Below are 7,086 nucleotides of genomic sequence, written 5' to 3' on the forward strand. Positions count from 1 at the left end.
TGCAGTTGGGACAGTTGGGACATTGTTTTTCTTTGTGAAATCCAGAAGGAAAATATCTTGCTCCTGGACATTTCATCTTATATCTGATGAATTATAACATATTTTGCAATATTTTAGAGTATTCTGCAAGCGTCTCATATTGTGCAATTGTATTGTGTGTGAATAAATGTGTGGGTAAGTTTATTTTTGCCAAAAGCCACTCAAAATATTGTGACAGAGACTATTCAAGGGATTACCAGGAGGATTCCTTGAACACCAGGAGTACAGTGTTCATCAAAACAATCCAGATTGCCATGGTTTTGGCCAAATTAGTAACTTCAAGCAAAAAAAACTCTTAGAAAGCCCGTGATATAGATTTTGAAAATGGTATGTACACTTCCCTTGAGGACAATAGGGTCATATATGACCCGGGGTTTTTCCGAGTTTTCACGCAATGGAAATTTTTTTTCCTGTCTGAACTATTATATTTGATCATAAAGCATTAGGAAAAACTCAATTTTACATGAATTCACTTGCTGAATAAAAGTGTGACGCGAAAGAGTTAAGGCAAAACTGTCGTTGAATGACATGGTTATTAACACTAATGTTACGATTGGCTTGAATTCGAATTTCAAGCTCCCTCCCGTTTGACCAGTTAAGCCTAAATGAAAGCCTGAAATTTCATTCTAGTTTCTCTTTCAGTATCACTACGCGTGGAATACGAGAATACGGCGTAGATTTGGTGGGTAGCGGCCCAGCAGTTTGTGGAGATCGAAGTAAGCGCTCAGATTTCTCCAGGCAAGAAACAATATTTCTTCGGATGACATCTTGTCTTTGGGTCCAAGGTTTTTGCTCGGCAATGAGGGCGACGAGAAGATAGGCGTGAACCTTGCGACTGTCTCAACAGGGTTGTCTCTCCCTCCGAATCTGGAGGCAGAAATGAGGCTCCCTGGGTGGCGTTTAGAGCTTCCCCGGTCGCAGCAGTAACGCCTGGATGAGCATAGCAGACGAGATTCGCCAGAGAAAGTGAAAGGATTGCACCAGGAGCCATCACCAAGAGTGTGCTTTTCACTTTTCGTTCTTCCTCAGCTCGCTGCTCCCTCCTGGGAAGTGATCCATGTCCAGTGAGTGCCCGTAATGCTTCTCGGATTAGTTGCAGTGAATTAAGGCGAGAGATTATACCCAACTGGGAGGTGTAAGAGTTTTCTCACTGTCTGGGCACCAGAGGCTTAGGAAATGAAGGAGCTCCAGGCACTGCAATTGAAGACGAAAGACACACCAGGTGAGTCTATTTGTTGTACTCCCACTGGAAAGGGGGCAACAGTCTCGATCTCTTTCGCTGGGAGCCAGGAAGGGGGCTAAGGCCTCGTCACTTCGTCAGTGACCAGGAAAGGAAGCAACAGCCTCGAAGACTTCCCTGTGATTATTCGGAAGGGGGCTACAGTCTTGTCTCTTCCCCTGCCAATTTGGAATTTAACTAAAATAAATATTCACGCTACGCACTCTTCAGCTCAGAACTTTATCGCCGTCTCTTTCTTTTTTGAAGATTGGAGATTGGATACAAAGTTCAAGGCTTTCCAGCGCTTTACCCAAAGGTGCCGTTCAATCCTCCATTCCCATTGTTGTGGCTTACCTAGGCAAAGATGGAGGATTGAGTGAATAGAGAAGATCCCATCCGCTTCGCTGGTTTGCACATCATACGAGATGAGGTGATAAGGTATATAACAATGAATATTTATTATTATTAACTTGACTACAGACTGTATTAACTTTACTTCACTTGACAAGACACGATCCTCTAGGGCCACTGGTTACACAACATAGTTAAACAGTCTACAAAACACTTGGAAACCGCCTTTCAAGTCTTTGAAGACAAAGGAAAATAATTAAAATTAGGATTGCCCTGAAATCTTGAACTAATTATATTAAAAGTTTCATTGCATTGAAATGTTGAAAAATTGTGGTTTTCCTCATTTCCTTACTTTCTTTTTTATTGGTTGAATACACCAAATATTCCAAAGATCGAATTTAAAAATATTTAATAGAATATTTTTGTATGAAAATGTAACACCTAACCGAATACTTACGAATCAGTGACGAGTATGCAATACAAAATGTAATGCATTACAAGAGCAGTTGTGCATTGTACACTGGGTAAACGTCAAAATGACAACTGTCAAAGTGACAGCTGTCACTGTCCCATTAAAGCATTTCTTTGGATACTTTGATGACTTTTCTATTGACACTCCATGGAAAACTCCGAAATCCCGGCTGATCATTTCTGATGGCTTTTGTGCTGACGAGTAGGGTGAAGGAATTACTTATGGCCACATTAAGGGTATAATTGTGAAAAATTTGTCTGTTTGGTGGTGCCCCAAACCATGTTTTGTAATTGATTTTATATCCATTTAAGAAAATGCGAAGATTAATTTATTTAGTAAAGGGACAGATAATCCTAACCGGCTTATTGTAGGTGAGATTCTTAATGTGAGCTTACTCGGAATGTATGCAAATTCGATTTAGAGCTGAAGTTGGGGGACGCCATTTAGTTATTTTGAATCACATTCGTGAAATTATACAAATTTTGTATTTAAACCAAAATATCAAAGATTTGGATGGAGTGACAGAAAAGTGATATATGGGTGAAATGTAGACCAGAATGTTCGGAGAATCGAAGTTGTTTGTTTCTGAACTCGTTTTTTCGACCAGAGCGCTCCAAGTGTTCATTAGATGAACTTTAACTATATCAAAGAATTGTTGTATTTTGTGACACTTTCCATTTAAAACCCTATTTGAAGTCTCTTGGTGGAGTAGAGGCAGTCAAGAAGCAGTCTGGGGCTGCTGCACCTCCTCCGGCACCTGTACCTGGTGAAGTGCAAAGCTACGCTCATGTAGCGGCGGATATGGCGAAGAATGAGAGACTGAGAATTTTGAGGGACGCCACTGACTGGTTTTATAAACACATGGAAGACGCCGAGAATCTCGAGAGAATGTACGCCGAGAGGCGTAGAATCTTACACGAGATGATTGAGTGTAGCACAATGAGTGCGGAAGATCGAACAATGGTAAGAAAGAAAGTGCACCTGCAGCTTAGCCGCCGCTATCGCAGGACTTCGCGATAAGCTAAAATGATGAAATTCAACAAAATTCTAAAAATGTATTGCTAATTTTGAATTTAATGAATTTTTTTTTAACTGTGATTAAATGACTGATGGTCTGAATTTTGTAACTTTAAATGAATTTGATTTTGTTTAATAAAAAAGCACAGTTTCACAATTTTATTTTTCAATTTGAATTTAATGAATTTTTTTAACTGTGATTAAATGACTGATGGACTGAATTTTGTAACTTTAAATGAATTTGATTTTGTTTAATAAAAAAGCACAGTTTCACAATTTTATTTTTCAATTTGAATTTAATGAATTTTTTTAACTGTGATTAAATGACTGATGGACTGAATTTTGTAACTTTAAATGAATTTGATTTTGTTTAATAAAAAAAAAAGTTTTTGTTTAATAAAAAAAAAATTGGCATCTGAGTGATTTCAAAGCGTTATTATGGGAAAAATCAATTTTTTCACACTTCACAGCAAAGTCGGAGAGATAGCGTAGTCTGAGCGGAAAATGATGTATGGACGAAATGTACAGATAATTGTCCTCTACAATTATGTCAAAGTAATCATCACAATCGGTTCAGCGACAGTCGAGATAATTGAGGTTATGTGATATTGAAATTGGTTTTTCGACTGTGGCGCCCCCAGTATTGGGCCCACAAAGTTCTACTGTTCTAGAAAGTTGTAGAATTTGGTGAGATCTTTTGTTTAAGCATTCACTGTTGGTCAAACAGAACCGGAGATATGATTTTTTGAATTTTGGGAAATTTGACCCCTCATATCTCCTGTTCTGTTATAACCACAGTTCACTTGCGCACCATTTTGGAAACGCCATGGACTACACTACAATACTCTAAAATTTCATTAACTTGCACAATACCATTTTTGAGAAAAATGAGTTTGAATTTTGATGAATTTGGCGCTATCGCAGCGCCAACTATGGTGACTTTTTGAACATCCATCTAAAAGTACTCATCGAGACGAAACCAAAAACCTGAAATTTAGCCCAAAATGTTAATTAGAACCGGAGATAGAGGTCGGTCGATTTTCAAACTTTGACCCCTTATAGCTCGGGTTAGGGGTTATCGAACGACTTAATTTTTTATTTTGTTTGATAGATACAATCTGTGGCTACAGCATACTAAAATTTCAGCCCGATGCATAAAGGAACTTTTGAGTCATTCAACTTAGAAAATTGAAAAATCTTCTTTTTAGAAATAGCGCCCCTAGCGGTGGTTTTATGAAGTTGCGATGTTAGAAGGGAAAGTGTCATTTCACGAGAGCTTTCCAAAACGCCGTCACTTTTTAAATTCTGACAATTAGAACCGAAGTTATGGCCATTTTAAGAATATTTTTTTGGACCCCTATAGCTCGGGTCAGGGGGATCGAGGGACCTTAAGTTTGTTATTATTCGAAAGCCCTGTGGCCCAGCTATAACATTTTAAAATTTGAGCCCGCTCGATGCTATAGGGGCGGAGCCATTCAGAATACAAGAAATGGGGGTATTCAAAATGTCGGAAAGAGGGGGTGGGGATCGATACAACAAGTTGCAATTTTCATACGATATACAACCCTTGCCGAAAACCGCAAGTAGATATCTCTCTTAGGAATGAAACTTAGCCACTTTGGAGCTATTAAGCTCCAAAGGACGGACAGACAGACAGACGGACGGACAGACGGACGAGACGGACGGACGGACGGACGGACGGACAGAAATACAGAATGATGGACGGACAGAATGATGGACGGACGGACGGAGAGACTGACGAACGGACAGAAGGACAGAATGATCGACGGATAGATGGACGGACAGACGGTAGGGACGGCTGGGACGGATGGGTCGGACGGGACGGACGGACAGAGGGACAGAATGATGGACGGTCGGACGGACGGACAGACGGACAGACAGAAGGACGGGACGGACGGACGGATGGGACGGACGGATGGGACGGACGGACAGAAGGACAGAATGATGGACGGTCGGACGGACGGATGGACGGACAGACGGACGGAATGATGGACGGACAGAAGGACGGACAGAATGATGGACGTACGGACGGAGAGACGGAGAGACGCACGGACGTACAGAAGGACAGAATGATGAACGGACAGGCGGACGGGACGGACGGACAGAATGATGGACGTACGGACGGACAGATGGACGGACGGACAGAAGGGCGGAATGATGAACGGACAGACGGACGGACAGGCGGACGGGACGCACGGATAGAAGGATGGACGGACGGACGGATGGACAGACGGACGGGACGGATGGGACGGACAGACAGAAGGACAGAATGATGGACGGACAGACGGACGGATGAACGGACGAACGCGGACGGAAACGTAACTTAGCCATCCATATATTCGTGATCAAGAAGTGCTAAAACACATTTTGGCAAAGTTTGAGCCCGGTCGGAGGATATGAGATTTTGTTAGGATTATGGTAGATGAGATTGTTAAGAATGTCAGATCAGCTTATAGAGGTGTGATTCCTTCATTGCGAATTTGGATTGTGGCAAACTCGAACGATATTTATACATAAATAATGCAATTTCGTTTCCGTCCGTTTAGAACCTCTGTCAGCGACCCGTGAAAATCCGCGAAAAAATTTTCGCCCCACAAAATGTTTGCCCCGATTTAGTGGATCTGCTTTTCAGTCAGAAGTCGATTGTTGTAAAAATTATGAAAAACACCTCGGAAAAATCCATAAAAAATTTTGTTCGCTGTGCATTGCTTTGGTTTCTTTTTTAACTGATATTCTTTACAAACTTAGCTTTTGTAGTCACGTGTGAAATCCGACCTTGTCAGATCGAGACCAAATTTTGGATTTACACGTTTTGACACTCATAGATCACGAATATCATATGCGCCAAAAATTGATTTTCCTGGACGTCCCGTCCGTCCGTCAGATTATACCTATCAAACAAAAAAATACTGTGATGAATTTTCCCTTTTATATGGCTAGCAATTGTGAAATATTCAAGACAACCGCCCCCTCCTATCTCCACAATACGCCTTTGGGTCCCTCACAGCCCCAAACATCCGTTTTGGGGCGAAAATGGCAGTATATTCGCTTAAGTGCGATTTTTACACTTAAGCGTATACTTTGGGAGGGCAACACACATGCCTTTGCAAGACATTGAAGGCAATGTCTGTGGAGAAGATAGAGAAGGAGGGAGCTTTAAATCGCCCCTTTATGACCCAGACAATTTATTGCCTGTGGTATCAATCAAAGCTCATGGTGAGTCGCCGGCTGTGTAAATGGGGAAGCTCCTGGGGTTGCGGTAGCCGTGTCAACCCTTATAAGACACGCGCATCCCTTTGTTCCTGTGGATGCAGTCTCTACGATTCCACGGTTTCAAAGGATGAAAAGGAATTTCTTTCCAGACAGTGACACTTATATGGTGATCGATTAGAATGAATTTTATTGTCCGGAAGGCTTTTTAAAAGTGCACAGATTGTCCAGATGTCTACCTAGAACTTCTAGGGCCTCTTCCTGGGAAGACAGAATGCCAAGATGCCCCAAAAAAGCTCTCAAGAGCCCCAAAACAAATGAAAAATGTAGTTTTCATCCTCTCCTTTCCAGGGCAATTTTCACACTAAAAAAAAAACACAAGAAAAAGCAGTAGAAATCATAGAATTTTCTTACAAATCTCTTCACTGGTCACTTCTTTAATATTTTTTAATGAACTTACTTCGGAAATTTGCTTACTTCCGTACAAAATTACGTGCAAACAGCAACAGAAATATCGCAAAGAACACCCTCCGCCATCTTCTTTTTGACAAATTAACCGTCTTGGTTCATTTCTTCGAGCAAAGCAAGTACTTTTTTAAGTGATTTTCCCGAGGATTTTCCACGAACAATTCAAAAAATAAATAGTCACAAATGCTTCCAAAACTCTCCAATTTTCTATTCCAATTCATAAATCACCGATTTTCCACATCATTTTCATCATTTTCCACGAATTATGAAATATTGCAAAAGTCGCTGA

Source organism: Phlebotomus papatasi, chromosome 5 (genome assembly GCF_024763615.1).
Source record: "Phlebotomus papatasi isolate M1 chromosome 5, Ppap_2.1, whole genome shotgun sequence".
Classification (NCBI taxonomy): Eukaryota; Metazoa; Arthropoda; class Insecta; order Diptera; family Psychodidae; genus Phlebotomus; species Phlebotomus papatasi.